This window comes from Acinonyx jubatus, chromosome C1 (genome assembly GCF_027475565.1).
Source record: "Acinonyx jubatus isolate Ajub_Pintada_27869175 chromosome C1, VMU_Ajub_asm_v1.0, whole genome shotgun sequence".
Lineage (NCBI taxonomy): Eukaryota > Metazoa > Chordata > Mammalia > Carnivora > Felidae > Acinonyx > Acinonyx jubatus.
The window spans coordinates 150,371,356-150,391,096 of NC_069381.1; the positions used below are offsets into that span (position 1 = coordinate 150,371,356).

At 39.4% G+C, this 19,741-nt stretch overlaps 1 protein-coding gene across 6 annotated transcripts in view; it reads right to left on the bottom strand.

Annotated features, from left to right (window-relative positions):
- FIGN (fidgetin, microtubule severing factor) overlaps positions 1-19,741 on the bottom strand; it is a 133,946-nt gene that overhangs the window by 50,745 nt on the left and 63,460 nt on the right. The window contains exons 1-3 of one of the 6 annotated variants that reach the window (XR_008295394.1): positions 15,091-19,290; positions 2,839-14,837; positions 227-2,784 (exon numbers count right to left, since the gene is read on the bottom strand). The exons of 4 other annotated variants lie outside the window; for them this stretch is intronic. The gene's annotated coding sequence lies outside the window, so the exon portion shown is untranslated. Of the gene's footprint in view, positions 1-226; positions 2,785-2,826; positions 14,838-15,090; positions 19,291-19,741 lie in introns of those variants that run through there. One more of the 6 variants, XR_008295393.1, reaches the window with a different exon arrangement.

Consider the following 19,741-nt stretch of genomic DNA (forward strand, 5'->3'; position numbering starts at 1 on the left):
AATTTTGTAAATAAATGACCTCGAAGAATTCATAAAGACCTAAATTCATTCAAACTGCACGTCTTTCAGCATGCCCTTGGCAATATCTTTCATCAGCCTGGGCCTCAGTTTTCTCATGGGTAAAGTGGCACCTACCTCGTAGGATTGGTGTGAAGATTAAATGAGCTAATCCAGGTCATGTGCTCAGAAAAATTACTCGTCCATAATAAGCACTCAGCAAATATTAACTATTTCTATCGCATTCCAGGCCCTGTACTAGGCACTAAAAATGCAGTGGTAAACAAAAATAAGCACAGCCCCTAGCCTTGTTAAATATTCGGTCTAGTTTTTGAGCGTTATGTACTATTTCCTCCTATTAAAATATATTATAAAGTTGCTACAAGACAACAAAAAGGCTTTATCAATAAGGGAAAATTGAAAAAAAAATGAAGTTTTATTTAAAGCTTCCTATATCACTACTTCCAGAATGGATAAAATTGGGTGGCAATCATACTATCAATTTTTCCAGGACCAAATTATGGTTTCAGTGTATTTTGTGATGTATTGATTACCTTAAGACATTAGTATTAATATTTTAAAATTTCATTGCTAATGTTTTATATCAGAAAGTTATCTAAGTACACAATTTTAAAATATTTATGTAACCTTAGTGTATTCAGAGCAATCCCTTTCTCTTACCAATGAATCTCGGTCCATAACGGAAGCCAGTACAAAATGAAAAATGGATTTTATGCAACAGAAGTTTACTTTCCAGGAGGTTTTTCTTTTTCTTTTTTTTTTTAATGTTTATTTATTTTTGACAGAGAGAGACAGAGCATGAGTGGGGGAGGGGCAGAGAGAGAAGGAGACACAGAATCTGAAGCAGGCACCAGGTTCCGAGCTGTCAGCACAGAGCCCGACACGGGGCTTGAACTCATGAACCCCAAGATCATGACCTGAGCTGAAGTCTGATGCTTAACCAACTGAGCCACCCAGGCATCCCCCTCCCCGTTTTTTCTTTTTAATTGCAGGTGTTTTTTTTTCCTTCTCTCTCTCTCTTTCTTTTTTCTTTTTTTACTATTTTAGGAACATTTTTACAGACACTTCAGACACTTTTTTTCTTTTTCCTTTGTTCCAAAAATCACAGACAGGCAACAGGATGTTTTTAAGGTCTATGTTGAATATTACCTGAACAGTCTATGCTTGTGGACTTAAATGTGAATAGGTGTCTTGCTAAACTGGAACAAAGGGCCAATATGAATATAAAAAGAATCTGAAAACTAGTGTGTCCACAGGTCTCATTTTGAATAGGTGAGAGTCTTGACCTAGTAATAATCTTCAGGATTGAAAAAAGGAGCTTTCCCCTTTAATTTCATTAACTGTTGTTCTTTTTCCACTTCCTCTCTCTGATTTCATTCCATTTCTGGAACTATCATAGAGATCGTATTACTGAATCCTGGGCAGGATGTTGCACAACATCTAATGTACTGTATAATCATTTGTGTTTGAATGCAGAGTGTATCAGAATGATCAAAAGTGCCTGTAAAATTGTAATTGTTTACAGCCAAGAGCCTCACGTTATTTGGCTTGAATTTTGGTACAGTACTTAGCACTGATCAGGTTAAGAGAACACACATTATTGGCAAACCTGGTGACAATCAGGATTTCACTCATCCTCAAGAGCACTAATGTTGGATTCTATGCAATTATTTGTTTAGAGTATTGGGACTTTGTCCCACTTTCAATCTTATTAATGTGAATGTATGTAACTACTCAGAACCAAGTGCGTCATCATGAAATGGGTTAGGATTGCTTTGTAAAGAGAAGGGAAATACAAGGGAGCAGACCTCCATTATGTGCGAATCTCGGGCCCCGTTTTTCTTCATACGCTCCCACATTTAATCATCTTACCTAAAAAAATGTAACGAAAAGGGCGAAGTGGGCATATTTTATCAATTTCCAAAACAGAAAGGCTCAATCAGGAGACTGAGAAATTGTAGAGGACGCTGCTGCTTGAGATTAGAAGCTGGACATGGGCCTTCCAAGGTGAGCTTTACCAGCTCTGTTATCATAAGATTTTATGCTAAAACATGCTGTGTTTGTCTGGTAAAAATATATGTATATATTTACACACACACACAGTGACTATTCAAGAGACTTTTTATTCTTCTCTAAGACCTGGTTTTCAATTAGAAAATATGGTATCTCAGGCCATGACCTTTTTCAAATTAAAGTAGCCAACACTTGGCAGATAATGACCTAGATACAGCTGGTGGCCCAAATGGCTCCTAGATGTTTCTTTAACAAACCCTGTATGTATGAAGTATCATTCTTCGACAGATCCAGAGATATAGAAATAAAATAGCTTTAAGGACCTCATACTCCAATGTTGGAAACAAGATCACAATTAATTATTAGATAATATACTACCAGGTGTAACAAAAAAAGATGGCAATAGCTTTATAGCCTATGATATGTTTTCAGCTGACCCTGAAAATACAGTACACACAGTTTGGAAACATCATACCTATCACCCTCCTTCCATGTTCCTAACCTCCACCATCAAATTATGCTACCACTTTTGTCACTAACCATATCCTCCCCACTGAAAGGGTAATCACATTTTTATAATTCATGACCGATACATTGATTTTGATACATTATATTGGAAAATCTGATACATTCCAGACCCTTGAGGCTGACGCTATCTTTTCCCCCCACATATATGGCTTTGTTTCTCAGAGAGAAATATGTGTTTCAAGCTCTAATGTTTATAATGCCTCTTGTAATGAAACATACACTGCACTGCGTACACACGCACACACACGCGCGTGCGCACACACGCACACACACACACACACACACACACACACACACACACACACTGAGATCTGCAGTTGCAAAGTTAATTCCTTCCTTATACACTACAGGCAGCAGAGACATTTCAGGTTCCACTAATATCCTGGAGTACTTACAGAGTAAGTGACCTGAGCTAGGGAGACTTTCATTGCTTCTTCAAAACCTTTTATAACAACTCTTTCAAAAAGGTCAAATTCGATCAAGGTTAAGAATACTGTTTTGGATCAAATGACTCAGATTAGGATAAGTGATTTTCCTTTTGCAAATAATCAGATAAGTAACTAGTGTTAGCAACGAAATGTATCTCCCCAAGATTATTCATGTTCAAAATAAATAAATCTGTAAGATTATTAATTAATCAATATTACATTGATTGCTGTCTCTTACCCTTAGAGATATACAGAGATAAATTTTTTCTTGACGCTGATGATCACCTGATACTGTTTACTGGAGATCAAGAATTCTAAGTATCCAGAAGTTTTAGGGAAAGCACTGTGACATGTCATTCTAAATCAGAACTAGATTAGAAGTGGAGCTTTGGTTATGATGAAGCCGTGAGAAAAAATAGGAAGGTAGCCCATAAAACCCGGAAGGCTAGACTTATGCTTAGAATGAATTCAGCCAAGTCAGACCCACTCTCAAGGGGTTCATCAAGCCAAATTTCTGTTGTGTGCCAAGCCTGAGATGATTAGATTGCTTCTGCCTGCCCAATCAGAAAAACTGGGACAGTCGATCTGGCATGGCAGTTGGGTTAGAAACCTACTGAGGAGTCAGAAGCTGAGCTACCAAATGATTAAAATTGCTTCTAACAGGCATTATTTTCCAGTGTTTCATCAATAAGGAAGCAGGTGCCTCTGTACTATTTCACAGGGTGGGAATGCTTTCTGGAGTTAGATTGTCAAGAGCTGCTTTTTAAAATAGCAATACTCTTATCATAGTAAAACTTGCCTGCTGAGTCAAAAGGAAAGTTGGCCTCACCTACCTCTAGAGCCCAGGAAGAATTTAAAATGTAAAGATGCCTGGCATGATTCCAGCTGTTGGCTGCCACAGATACTTTTAAATATCTACTCTTTTATTGATCTGAAGGCATATGGATAAGCAGGTATATACTGTAAATGGAAAACATAAAGAAGGCCACCTTTAAAAGTCCAGTTGACTGAAAATGAACATTAAGAAATCTGTACTTTTCTTCTATCACCCAAAGAATCTAGTTTTACTAGACCCCACTCTAGGAGGAAACACACACACACACACACACGCGCACACACACACACACACACACACACACACACACACACAAATGAATGTCAAGGCAGATCTCATTTCTTATAATGATGAAGGAAGAGTTCCAAAAAAGAAATATTTCCAATGAAGATATGAAACCTAATGCTATTTCGATGTCAAGACCACCTTCCCCTAATCCCCACTGACTTTTATTCAGCTCAATTTGAAGCCATCATAGAATTCTGTTTTAGGAATCCTCCCCACTCTTAACAAATTTAATTAGCAGGGATGATACAACAGGTCTGTAATGATAAATGACTAGCCTGAAAGCATAAACATTGATAATTCCAATGGAATATTTCAGCATAAAATGCATAGAATGTGTCAGAAGAGACATATCCTTGTGTGATGTTGGGGTATGTTAAGGATCAGGATGTCTGACAGATGGGTGTGTGTGTGTGTGTGTGTGTGTGTGTGTGTGTGTGTGTGTTTAGATGGCATTCTTCCAAAGTTATCTGAGCAAAGCTGAAAATTCAAGAAGAATTCTATGGTAGTTACATAAGACAAGGCAGAAGACTAGTGCAATGAAGAGAAACCTATATGTAACCAGCCACGAGTTCTTCCACTTGGCCAGACGACGGTGGCAAGAGGAAGGTGCCATTCCCCATTACGCATTTTTAGGAGGTCAGGCCAAGTAGTGTAGCAAATAAGGAGAATTATTTCTACTTCAATACAAAGATTTCACAAATATGTAATGGAATGTATAGTACACAATGTACTCAACTTGACATTTTGAAAACTATAGACATGTATAACAATTTTGTGCCTTGGAAGCTAAAGAATGAAGTGAAAACTGTAGTTGGAGCTCATTTCCCCAGGTTGAAAATAAACGTACAACCGGGGAGTAACAATACTATTTTCCTATTCCAGGTGTTACCTGAGAGGAAATGAGCTCGAGTAGCTACTAAAGAAAAGAGCGAAGGACTAGAAAGCCATCATCATCAGGACCTTTAAAAAATAAATACATAAAGGGGGGTGGGAGGGAGGGAAGGGTGTGTGATGGGTATTGAGGAGGGCACCTGTTGGGATGAGCACTGGGTGTTGTACGGAAACCAATTTGACAATAAATTTCATATTAAGAAAAATAAAAATAAATAAATAAACAAAATAAATACATAAAAAAATCCTAGTACTCTCTTTCTTGGGAGGAGTAATTTGTCCTTTGGAAAACAGAGGTTACTAGGGTCATCTTTGGAACCCATTGCTGGTGGTACATAAATTCTTCCTTAAAAAGTAGAACCCTGTAGGCATCACGGAGGGCCATTTGGGGGATGTTTGTCTCTAGAGTGGGACTGAGTGATAGGACCTAGGCTGTGGCAAATTCCAAGGGTCTGGCCTCAAGGGCCCAGAGGCACGCTGAAGATATTACCAGCCCTTCCTGGAAACATCTTCCCTTTCTTTCTTGCGCCTGCCCTTACATGTAATTAGTGAGAAGAGAGTGACGCAACTCTTACTTAGATGCATCAATTCTTTCATGCCTCGATGACATTATTCTGTGAGCGTTCTTGAATGTTCATCCAACAAATCGTTTCCCAGCCAGAAAGGGGTCAAAGCAACCACACCACCTATACTCACGAATGAATCCTCCCCTGTACGGGACCGAGTTCATAAATATCTTCTTTCTCTACGAAATATCCACACATTCTATGGTAATTATGCAAAATAGAAATCTAGAAAAGGAATGATAAATAAGTGCAACACATTTGTTCAAAAACCCAAATTAGCTTTTAAAATGGACACAATTTGAGACCCAAGATGGTGCAAATCAGAACAGAACAAACTGAAGCAGAAATATTTAGGGAAAGACGCCCTGGAAGATCCCCTGTTCTCCTGCCATAGCTACCATGTATGCAACAATTTGAGTTGAACTAACATATTAACTCCAATTGCCAATCTAAATTTCTAGAAAATGCTGTCCTTGGGAATCCAAAGCATTCTCTAAGTGCATTGCCAATGCATTTATACATGCAAAATTAAACTAGATACTCTTCTGAATCAGAAGATATGATCCAGAAACTCTTGGGCAAACAGAGCCTTCAAGGAGCATCAGAGTGCACCCAGGTTTTCACCAGATGTTGAATGAACCCCTATATCTAATCTAATGTAAACTCATTTTTTTGAATTAGCCCCAGAGTGGCATTAAGTGGTCGGAAATATTTTGGTCAATCTATGAGCAGGTAGAAATCACGTGGTTTCTAAAAGAGCAAAAAAGCATAGACTAACTTTTTAAAAGCATTCCTTACATTGGTAGATTGCTTTCATTCGTTGGGTAGCAAGAATCCCCTAAATTCGCAGAGATTGTCAATGAAACATCCGGTATGCCTGACAGCTGTGCAGAGTACGAAGACCCCAAGTCAGTCGTATTATCAAAACACCAAGATAAGAAAAATAGGCTTCAGAACTCATTAAGTCCATTGTTGATGTACCAATAAGCAAGAAAATTATGAAACGGGGGCAGAATATTCTAATATTCTGTAATAGTGGATGATTAAGTGAAAAATGACTTCTCACGATTTTGATCTTATTGTAGAAAAAGAGTCAACTCCCTCTTTAGAGATTTATCAGTTCTCTCAAGTGCTCTGGGTAGCCTCAATGGTTCTGTAGTGCTGTATTATTCCAAACTTTAATAATAGTAGTCAATGCGGTGTCCTGTAATTTAGGCATGAAAGAATTGATGTACCTAGTAAGAGTTGTTTCACTCTCTTCTCACTGATGCTGTCTGATCTAATAGGTGGAGAAATGTGCTGAATTGTCACAGCATACATTTCAATGAGAAAAATCACTACAGCATAGAAATATTTATGGAAGTGCTGACAACATATCAATTAATAATGCCTGCAAGATACAAAGAGAGGCTATTCTGTCCTTTACAAGATGAGAAAGAGCCAAGTCAAGACTTAATTTCATGTCACCTCTCCTACTGTAACACAGCAAATAATTGCACCTCTGGTGGACTCGGCCGACCCAACTAGTCTGAGATTTTGCTAGTAGCCGGAGTGAAAATAAGCAATGAGATCAACTGTGTGCTGTGTGCTACCATCTCTACAAACCAGGAAAGTAGAGGAGGATATACATAAATGTCTGTATATATAAGGAGTCTTAAACTTGGAAAGAATACCTAAGACCCTGGGGAAGGGGATACCCCTGAGGTGGGGTACCACAGAGCAGGGAAGGACACAGACATATTTTCACTGTATATTCCTTTGTGCTGTTGGCCACTGTTGTCTTCATCTTCTAAATCTTCATTTTCCTCTTCTTCTTCTTCAACCACGTATATGTATTAACTACTTAAACATATATTTGATTGGTTTTAATTTTAAAAAATGTTTATTTTTGAGAGAGAGAGCGAGAGAGCACACAGGCAGAGGAAGGGCAGAGAGAGAGAGGGAAACACAGAATCCAAAGCAGGTTTCAGGCTCCAAGCTATCAGCACAGAGTCCAATGCTGGGCTCGAACTCACCAACTGTGAGATCATGACCTGAGCTGAAGTTGGACGCTTAACCGACTGAGCCACCAAGGCGCCCGTTTTTAATTTTTTTTTAATGTTTACTTGTTTTTGAGAGAGAGACAGACAGAGAGAGAGAGAGACAGAGAGAAGGGTCGAGGCACAGAGACAGAGACACAAATACGAAGCAGGTCCAGGCTCCGAGCTGTCAGCACAGAGCCCGACGCGGGGCTCCCACCCATGAACTGCAAGATCATGACCTGGGCTGAAGTTAGAAGCTTAACTGACTGAGCCACCCAGGTGCCTCTTAAAAATGTGTTTTTAAAGAATGGCTGGAGAATAGTAAAGAATAAGTATATTATGGAAGAGTAAATTAGCAAGCTGTTGAAGAACGGTTCTGATTTCAGATGTCAGTAAAAAAGAGAGTTTATCCTGTGGCCACCAGACAAGTGACTTACGAGCTGTAACAGAGATCGTATGTATAATGTCTAAGTATGACTTGATAAACACCAGTACTGACATGTATTAATCCTCTGTCCTTGTTGGTCAGTTAGCATCTGTGTTCTCATCTGTAAATGGGTGCGATTACATGCATGTGTATGTGTACCTGTGTATGGCAGGGGACAGGCTGAGTATAGTCAGGACTGACTGTCTTGGGCAGGGAAGTCGGTTTTATTAAGGAGTGGATGTCCTGTATTCTGTATTTTTCAAATGTTATTTTATTTTTGAGAGAGAGAAAGAGAGGGCATGAGTGGGGGAAGTGCAGAGAGAAAAGGAGACACAGAATCCGAAGCAGACTCCAGGTTCTGAGCTGTCAGCACAGAGCCTGACGCGGGGCTTGAACTCATGAGCCATGAGGTCATGACCTGAGCTGAAGTCGGTGCTTAACCGACTGAGGCACCCGGGCGTCCCTCCTGTACTCTATATTCAGGGAACTTAAACTCTGGCAAGATTTTGAAAATGGTAAGGCCTCTTCCCATTTTAAAAAGTAAACAAGGGCAGGGCACCTCTTGATTTTGGTTCAGGTCATAATCTTACGGGTTTGTGGGATCACGCCCTGTGACGAGCTCTGCGTTATCAGTGGGGGGACTCTCTCTCTCTCTCTCTCTCTCTCTGCCCCTCCGCCAACCGCGCTTTCTTTCTCGCTCTCAAAATAGATAAACATTTAAAAAATGAAAAGTAAACAAGAGCAAGGAGAACTGAAGATCCTTCTGCTGCCGTATTTCCCTCCTGTATGGTCTCTCTCTCGGCTCGGAGCCAAAACTGCTTCATCTGTGAGGCTCTTCTTCACTTACAGAAATGCTGAATACTTTCACATGTTTCCATGGGCCTACGTGTCTGGAAAGTCATCAGAAATGTCTCTTGTTTATTAAACACGAATGCATACACTTTACGGTTCACTTAAAATTGTACCAACACGAAACCTCAGCCAGACAGCCCTTGGCACTCCCCCCGCCCCATTTATTAACCACAGCATCCTTCCCAAACAGTCTAAATTTCTACCCATTTCATCTATATGAGCAGCCAGTAGTAAAACATCATTCCCCCTGCTGTTTTCCTAGGCTGCAGCCAAGCTCTAAATCCATCTGGAGGCCAAACAGATTCCGCTCGAGTTCGGAAAATAGTGCTGTCCCAGCGAAGACGCGCCCAGTCTTCAATCTTTAGGAAAGTTTAACTGTTGCCCCAGGTTTAAAAATTAAGCTATGTGAGTCACAGTATGAACACAAAGATGCAACAGGCAACAGATTTCTCTTGTGACTGTGTTTGCCATTTCGCAGTCAGTTCTGCCAACCAATGGCGACGTGCGCTCTCTCATTGCGTCACGCCAGCAGCACGGCCAGCCGGTCGATGTTTACACGAAGGTACCTGGGAAGTAAATTGAAAACAACTCCCCAGTCTAAGCTGACCGCCTCCTGTGTGGAGCTCTTTCCCCAACAGGCTGGCAAAATGAACTGTAGTTTTGTATAGTAATTCAGAAGATAATTGATTATTTGCCAGGAGTCTGTTTTGAGTTGCCACTTACTATTATTTTTTTTATCCACTCCAGGGACACACTTTCAATTTCACAGTCTTTTGCACATTGTGGACAGTGGCGCTTAATTTCTTAACGGAAAGCACGTATTCTGTTTCTATTATAGTTAGACTCGTGGCTCTCCAAAGAGCAGGCAGGGAACTTGATATCCATGGAGAGAATATCTAGGTTCACGTTTGCACACTCACAGCATCCGTAGCGTTATGGCTTATGAGCTGGGAAGGGAATTAAGAGAGAGCCTCTCTTCATGTAAAAAAAAAAAAAAAGACACCTTTGTATCTCACAATCTTAGATGTTCTGTCTGAGGGGTGGTAAACACTCCTGAAGATACCATTCTTTAATTGTTTATGGATTACTTCTCTTTATTTTACTGTTAAAGTAAGAGTTTCTAGCAGAGTTAAGGAAAACCTTGTCAGGAAACAGTTGTTTTCCTCCTACAGACTAACATTCCTGCAGGCAATGCAGCAAATTAACCAATATAAATGTTTCCTTCAAAACACAGAAATCTTTTATCTATTTAGGAACAGATCACACAATATAACATGCTGCACTATTTCTATTAAGCCCAAAGATGACAAAAAATTGAAAAGAATAAATCCATTATAAAGAATTCATATCTGCTGCTTTGTGAGCAATCCATAATACATCGTATTGTGCAAACTATAGGAGATGATGACCTAACAATACAGAATGTAGAGAGGGCTTTTGACAACAGAAAAGCATAAGAGAGAGTATCATTTAATGGAGAGAAAAAAAAATGAACCTGGATTCTTTTTCCCCCTTTATTTGTTGTATCACTTTGTAAAACCTCTCTATGCCTTGCTCTCTTCATCAGAAAAATGAGACCTATGGTTTTATTTTTATAAAGTGCTTTAAGATTTAGGAGAACCCAGAATGCATTATAGGATGAAAGTCACCATGGTGCATGTCACATGACTGCAGCAGAAAGGATCTAGGGACCAAAAGGAAAACATGAATCAGCAATGAACACTCATTTTGTTTGTTTAAAACCCCAGGATGTGCAAATATATGTCAGAACTAAAGTTGACCCTCTTCCTTTAACAATCACACATTACTCTATCTGGGTCTGGTTTTAGCAGCAAGTTTAGTAGAAAGAATATGAACACAGGAAGGAGTAAAGGGCAGGGTCTGTCTCAAGCAAACCCTAAGTGACTAGAGCTACACTAAGTCATGCTGAAGCCCTTGAAGGACCAGAGACAGAGAGCTCGGGACCTCCCTCTGCCCCCATCGTCACCATATTCCTATTCCCAAAAGGGACAGATCAACAAAGAAGGAGTTGTATCTTCCAAATGTCCAAAGTCATATGGATTTTTAGAACCATAGTGGAGTCAGAATTAGGGATAATGTGGATCATTACATTGAGAAGAAGGTCAAGATGGTCAACTAGACATTTGGACTTCTGGGTTCCAAAGCTCATCCCCACATAAACTCACTGCAACAAACCAGACTCTGTGGACCTCTCTTTTCTCAACAGACATCAAGGATGAGAAAGGTGGGGACTTGGTTCAACTGCTCTCTTTCTAAGACCTAGACCTCTATTATCCTTTGAGTGCATGGATAATGACGGAGGATCTGGAATATATGTTGGAGTAAAAAAGATTTAAAGTCACAAGGTAACTTTCTCTTGGAAATAATATCCTGCCATCAGACTGACAGAAGTGAGGAAATGAGAGCAGAGAAGTAACACAATCACACACTTAGCTAGTGGCAAAACTAGGACTAGACTTTGAGACGTGAACATAAATTCTGATTTTTTTTACACTGCAGTGGAATTCTGTAAATCCTCCAGCTTGAGAAATCTAATACTTAAACTCATTAAAAAAAAAAAAAAGAGCGTCCCAAGCACAGTGACTCTCTCTGTTTACAGATACATAGATAGAGAGCTAAAGGTATAATAGGTATATACCTATATGTCTAGATAGATTTATGTAATATACAATCACTCAATCTCCTTTTGTACCCTCTGTTTTTGGTTAGTGCTACCCCAGAGGGGTAGTATCCAGAGGTAGAAACCCTGGGGTCATCCTCTGTTCAGACTTCATTTCCACTCTGACCACTCTGCATTCAGACAGACTACCAAATACAAGACTTCACCTCTGACTTCTTTCCCCGTTTCCATATTCTTCTTCCCCAACAGGTTTGCCTCATTCAAACCTTCATCTGTTGTCTCACCTCTGTCCTCCTCACTGGTCTCCTTGCCTCTAAGTCACTCTGCCATACTATAACTTACAAAAAAAAAAAGAACTTCCTAAAATTAAAATGTAAACATATTTCTTGCTGGCTTAAAAACTGTCGAAATTCATTAGTTTACCCACAGGATGAAGTCTCATGTTCCTAATAGGAAAAACCAGGCCCTTTCTGCCCATGGCCTGCCTTTCTAGCTCCGTTGTCTCCATTCTCCATGCAAATTCCATGCTTCGGCAAGAACAAATGCTTGCAGACATGCCCCAGATGCCACATACTATTGTGCCCTGGCCTATGCTAGTATCTCACTCTGGAAATCCCTATTCTTTTCCCATTATTTACTGGAAAATCCCATTTCATCTTTTAAAACCCAAGTAAATCATCCGTCTACTGGGATTCCTGGAACTCCACGCTCGCTCTTAAGAGTTAACTGCATCCTATTCTAAGCTGCTTCTGCACTTTTAAGCTTCCCCAGTGTCATTCTTTACACGTGTACTGTAATTGTTTCTTTGTATGGCACACGCCTCACTAAACTGTGAACCCACTGAGGGCAAGCAATCATCTCTGAGCACACGACCTGGAACATGGATGACCCCCAGCACGAGTTTATGCATGAATGAACAAACAAGCAAACGTTTATTCACTCAACAACTTTTGTATTAAATGACTCACAACGGGCAGGGAAAAAGACAAAAACTCCACAGATGACAAATAAGAAAAAGTCTCTGACAGACGTAAGAACCATTCAGATAATTAAACTGATATGATAGAATGGAAAACAACTGGGTATCCACATTGGTTCGCACTGTCAGGAGAAACTTCTAACTCTGAATCACAAGAACTATCTCATATGCTTTGCCAAGAGGAGAGCTATGGTCCTGATGGATTAGCAGCAGCTCAAACTGAGAGAAAGAGCATAATCAAGGATAACTCAGAGGGTTTTGGTTTCAGCAAGCAAGCAAATAGTAGTTCTGTACAATGTGATAGGGAAGATCGGGAGGGGCGCACGTTTGGAGGGACAAAACTAAAAAGCACCCGTTCGGCCCCTTCGATTTGTAGATGCCTACTGGCCACCTAAGCCAAGGTGTCTAAGACACTGTTAGATACAGGGTTCTGGTGTTTTAGAGGGACTTGCGACCAGAGAGAAAGACTTGAGAGGTATCTGCTCCCCCAAAAACAGTACTTAAAGACACCAGACAACTGGAAGAAATCACCTAGGCAGAGTGTGTAGATTAAAAAGAAGAGCCAAGCTCTGGGAAACAATCTGACATTTGGAGTTCAACTAATAGAAGAACTAGTAAAAGGTAATGAGGACATACTACTAAGCTAGGAAGAAAACTAGGAGGTCATGGTCAACAAGGAGAAGAAAGTGTATGGAGGAAGCAGTGGCCAACTTTGTTGAACTTTGCTGAAAGATCTAGTAAGATAAAATTGCTCAGTTAGCAACATTTAAATACACCGGTTACCAGGGCGCCTGGGTGACTCAGTCCGTTAAGCCTCCGAGTGTTGATCTCAGCTCAGGACACGATCTCACGGTTCAGGAGGTTGAGCCCTGCGTTGGGCTCTGCATTGACAACACGAAGCCTGCTTGGGATTCTCTCTCTCCCTCTCTCTCTCTCTCTGCCCCTCCCTTCTCGTGTTCTTTCTTTCTCTCTCTCTCAAAATAAATAAACCTTTACAAAAAAGCAGTTAAACACGCTGGTTACATAGATGAACACTCTCAGAGGAGAGAGAGAAATGGAGCCTAATTCAGGTAGAGTCCCAACTTTTCGTAAGAAAACATGAAGTTATTACACAGTAATAATAAAAAGAAAAACATTTTTTCTCCAGCTCTGGTTCAAGCAAGGCAAGGCTCAAAATGGATAAAACTCACATGAGATTTAGGGTCAATTTCAGGAAGAATTTCCTGGCAGCAAGTTAACAACAAAAACTAAATAAATAGATACAAACGAAAGATCCTCCTATCACATATTTAAAGAAAAGGAAAGACACCCATCCTGTTGAATATTAATCCATTTACTCGCGCCTTCTTAATGTATATTTTCTAAACTGAAACAAAAAGTTGGCCGAAAACCACTCAAAATGTGACTGTCATTTTTCTCACATTTTTGGGTCCATTCTCTTATAAATCCATATTCTAATAACAACTAACCACACACTTTCGCATACACTTTAGAAACCAAGAAATAAGGGCAATGCATTTGACTCCACACTATTATTGCACGAATGAGTCTCTAATTATTATAACTTATTTATGGGTTAGAAAAAGAATCCATTTTAGAATCTGCAGATTGAAGATAAAATGAAATGGCACATTCTACAATGAAACCGTCAGTCATCGCGAACGTGAGTAAGACAATTTCCTTTTACAAAGTCTACATCTCAAGCTATTCTTGTGCCTTTCTTCCAAAGAGATGGCTGAGATTTCACCGTTCAGAATCTGCTGAGCAAACTCCCAAAGAAACCAAACTAATACACATCAAGGTGTAAGCCTCTGCTTCCCTGGTGCCAAAAGTATTCTTTATTCTCTCCTAATTGCGGAGGACTTCTATGATTAAACATGGTTATCCTTAAAACATGAACATGTGTGATTTAAGAAGAAGTTAACTTAAATTCCCACTCATAACCTGCTAGTGATTATTGAAGTACTGATACTTTTACTGGGAGCAAAGGATATTCAGACATTCATGGAATATCTAAGTAAAAGCAGAAATGACTATCGCAAGGCCTATGTTCTTTTATTATACACAAAATATATGCAAAAGGGTAATTCTGATGGACAGAAAAGCTTGGCTTTAGCAAAACGAAGAGTGAGCTGCTTGGCTGCACCACAATAATTTTATAATTATCTTAAAATAAATGTGATCTCCTTTAAATTTTAGCTGCTGGAAAGCAGTATGTCAAATACGAAAACGATGCAGTGTTAACAGCACAGCACACAACATGGCTAGAGGATAGAGTAAGAAGACTGTTTAAAATGGTCTTGATTGCTTAGAATCAAATAAAACAAAGCAAACCCATAAAAACAAGTACCTTGGGGCGCCTGGGTGGCGCAGTCGGTTGGGCGTCCGACTTCAGCCAAGTCACGATCTCGCGGACCGTGAGTTCGAGCCCCGCGTCAGGCTCTGGGCTGATGGCTCAGAGCCTGGAGCCTGTTTCTGATTCTGTGTCTCCCTCTCTCTCTGCCCCTCCCCCGTTCATGCTCTGTCTCTCTCTGTCCCAGAAATAAATAAACGTTGAAAAAAAAATTAAAAAAAAAATAAATAAAATAAATAAAAACAAGTACCTTAATTGCACAAAATAACTAGCAAGTTGGAGTTACTGGAAGATAGATAGTGTAATGAGAGCACAATGTGTATTTATCTTTTTTGAAAGGAGTATTTTATGCAGCTTAATACCTTCCTCCCAATATGCTAAACATTTGATAGACATGTAAAGTACAGTAAAACAAATTTGGTAAAGAGAAAAGACTTGTGGCCTTGATGACAAGCCTGTCATCTGTAGTTCCTGTTTACTTTTGGAAAATCTTTTTTAAAGAATGCTAGTGGTTTATTTTAGGAACATGATTATTTCATCAATAATATTTAACCAGCCATAACATCAAGATCACACTGGAACAGGGACTATGATATAACACGGTGATTCACACTATCTAATCCACCTGGCGTAGCTTGGCAAACAGGGTCTTACACGATCTTGCACTAGATTGTGATCTCCTGGAGATGCAGTGCGCCCGTTCTCTGTGAGTGCCGACGGTGTGGCACAGAAACTGACTGCCAGCATCATTTTTCTACACCTTAGCAATTGGCAAATATTCTATCTGTAGCACAGGTTGGGGTGGGGGAGGTCATGAACAGAAGACTAAAAAAAAAAAAAAAGAGAGAAAAGAAAAGAAAAGAAAAGAAAAAAAGAAAAGAAGCACAGACAAAAGGAATCAACTTCCCTAGCATAGTAACCATTTCAGGAGGTTGAGGTGATGACTCATGTTGGAGGCTTCACGTAAGAGACACAGCAGTGATAGCACATGTGTTACGTGCATAGACAACAATCAAAACATGTGGCAAAGGAACTTATGACCGTGAAAATACCTCCCTAACAAGCAGTTAGTGTGGGAGGGATGTATATTCTGAACTCAGAGCCTTACATGGTTATACCTCCTGACACGCTGCCTTATGGTTTACCTCATAATTTAAGAACAGACTGGTAGATTTCCAGTCACTTACACAGTTACCTCTCACCTGTCTATGATAGGTCAGCATATTGGCAACTGAAAGATAATTGCCAAAATTGGTCACGGGGTTTTCAAAACTAGACACCGGGGCGCATGGCTGGCTCGGTCGGCAGAGCCTGCCAACTCTTGATCTCAGGGCCATGAGTTCAAGCCCCACATTGGGCATGAAGCCTACTTTTAAAGGAAAGTAACCAAGAGTCGACATTTCACTTATCTAGGTTTATTTTCAATATATTTTTTTTCACTGGGGAGAATTTTTACTATATTTTAAGCACCAGTCAATGTGGTTAAGTACTGTATAATATTGAAGCATTACAGCTTCTAATTCACATTAAAAAGCACGAGCTGATATCAAGCTACAAAAAAGGTAAGCGTTCACATGACAGGGATATGAAGCATGCATACAATAATTCTGAAGTTTTCTTCATTACTTCTCTCAGACAAATTTAGTTATAATTTCTTCATAACTGAGTCACTGGCCAACTCATTACAATAATATAATCAATAAATTATCGAGACAGAAATATCCTGGCAATATGGCCAGACTCTAGAAATGCCAGTTTCTAAATTAGTGTCAAAGTATTACACATGTGACATAAATGGCTAACAAAGGAATGCCAAATCATCCCTGTTGCTGAGATAATTGTTTTACTTTGAAGTTTTTAAAGATGTATTGTGTTAGCTCCCAGGTCAGAGCCATCTCCTCTTCTTTTTTTCTGCACTGTTCAATCATAATGTAGAATTAAAAAAATATTTGACAGTGAGATAGCTGAAGTTATTTCAATGGTTCCATGTAGCAAAGCTTTTTTTTTCTTTTTAATTCTACTCGATTGGTTTTGTTAAAGAGGAGAATCCTTGATCTGTTTGCCAAGCTTTATGATGAAAATTTTGCACATCTTATAGTTCTGTGATAACTTAGAAAGCTAAGAGACTAAAGAATGAGCTTGGGGCAAATGTTTATGGAAAGAAGTGCCCCTATGAAGAATCTGTGAGAAAGGCTTTAACGCTGTAGTCGTATTTTCTTTTTTTTATTATTAAAGATTTTAATTTTTCAGCCATCTCTACACCCAACGTGGGGCTTGAACTTACAACCCCAAGAGCAAGAGTTGCACTTTCTACTGACTAAGCCAGCCAGGAGCCCCACCTTAGTTATATTTTCAAGTATACATTCTATGTCTCCTTCTATTAGACTGTTAGCTTCTACAGATGTTTAGGACAGTGTCTTACACACATTAGGTGCTTCATAAATATTTGAAGATCGACTTATTGAAGAAGCTTCCACACATGACCTCGTGGATATCCAAGGCAAAATCCTCTACGTGAAAAACAAAGCACTGTAGTTATTGTTTTGTGTCCACGCTCACGCTTCTACTAGCCAGGGTAACAAAACACCAAAAACTACAGCAAAAAAAAGATCAATGATGATGCTTACAGTTAAGTTTAAACTCTGCCATTGTTCATAGAGTCAAATAATTATACATTTTGTCTCTTGGGTGCAGACTCTAGGTCATTATCTTTTTTTGCAGCAGCCACATATTTTGGGGATACTGTAACTTGTTTTATAATCTGGTTTATCCTCTTCCACTCAGCATATTTCCTTGATCTGAGACTTACTCTGCCTTAATTTCCTTAAGCTGCCATTTCCGTATCTTTCCAAGAAGGGAAGAGATACAGCCAAATACAAAAGGAGACCACAAAGTTACATTTTATATTGTTGATTTGTGTTTTAAACCACACGCACAATGGTTAGAATTTCTGGCTAGAAAATAAACACAAATACGTGTGTGAGGACAGGAAGTAAGTAGTTAATGACAAGGAAAGATTATTAAAAATACAATGAAGTGCCTTAGTTAGAAGAGCTGCAGGTGGGCAGTGTCAGAATTAACTTGCCCTAGATGTGGAGCCAGGCAGCTGGATCTGCAGAGTGTAAACAAACACCTACCTTGGGGTGTGGGATTCATTTAAGGATTTCTTCAAATGGAAATGTACTTGTCTTGAGACCCTGGGTCCCCAAGGGGAGAGAGCTATAAAAACAGACTTCATTTCTGCTGTTTCCTGTAGTAAGTTGAATCTGACAGCTGACTCTCCTCTGACAAGGAGAATTTTTAAGCCAAGAATATAAACACAGTCCATTCTTCTGTCTTTATCTTATCCTAGATGGTGCCTTACCCCAAGATTTCAGTGCACGAGCTCAAGTTCAGTGAACTCTCTGAGATTACTATGCATTTCCCAAGGACAAGAGATGTTCAGAAATCACTCTACCAATTACATGTGCTGGTTTCATTAAAGCCTTCGTTTAATTGCCTGGGATTTATAAAAGATCTAGTCACAAAGGCTCACTGTGCCTAACTCATCCCAGCCCGCAGAGAAGAAACTAAAGCTCAGATAGGTTAAAACTATACGTGCTCCGGGGCAGGGACGGTGTCCGTTTTGTTCTTTATTGTATTTTCATGGCCCTGCACACTGCAGTGTAGTGGCAATATAGCACAGAAGTAAGAGCTTCCAGTCTGGAGTCAGACAGCCCTGGTTTGGAGCACAAGCTCCTGGCTCTAGCAATTACTTGGTGAATGACTGTGAAAAGGTTGTGTCATCATATTTGAGCCTTGGTTCCTTCACCTATGAAAATGGACTTAATAGTATCTACCTGATAAAGTGTTGGATAATTAAATAAAGTCGTACACGTGATATGATCAAATAGTGTCTGTTATACAGCTAATGCTTAATCTATCAATATAGTATTGGTAATATTCTCATTATTATTGTCTGGCCTATAGGAGGTACTTGATATTATAGGGAACCAATGGATGAAAGCAGCTATTAAGCACTGAACTGGAGCTCTGATTTTCTCCCTTCCCTCCGGGTTCCTGCCTCCCTTAAATCATTCTGTGTATGTAAACGGAAGTGTCCTACAAGGATTGAAGAATTTAGTTACACTCACTCAAATTCAGTATCTCTTGCAGGCAGGTGGAAAAGAGGAGCTTTTCATACTTAAGGTTTTGTACCAGCTGAGGGTATTATTTGTCTTTTTTTTTTTTTAAACACAGATGGCTGAGCTTTTCTAATGTAGAAATTTACTACTGAGGTAATGCCCCATTTCATGACTTCTCCATTACTTCCAACATTCAAGAAATGCTATTGCTGATATTGCTGGGCTGCAGGATTCATATAGAAAGAAATCTGAATAAAGACATTCCTGTTCCAAAGTTGTTTTCAGTCTCGCACTGTCTGTTGTCTTAACTGTCTTTAAGAATAGAGACGCTGAAATCAACATGGCAACTCTAACCTAGAATTTGACTGATGTAGGCAATTGTTTAATTCTACGAAACTGAAGTGATTTCGGGGCTGTGGTAAAGATATTTTGAAGAATATTTTGAAGATATTTTGAATAAAATTTAATTTTTTTTTTTGTATAAGTGAATCTTGAAGTAGAATCGAGGAATTCTATAGGAAAGTAGGTCTGAGAAGATTATAATGCAGTCCTTTGGATTTCTTTAGTGCCTTCTTTCAAAGAGCTGCATTAACATCACGTGTATGTTTGCTATATGTAACACTCCCAACAAAAAATAAGGACTGGGACCTCTTTTAAAAATCTAGATAGAAAAGCTGAGGCACTTGAGTATTTAAAAGGCTTTCTAAGAAGTAGAGTTAGCTTGTGGGAGAAGAGATAAGTAACTTGAGTCTTGGTTGAAATCCACTTGAGTAGTGG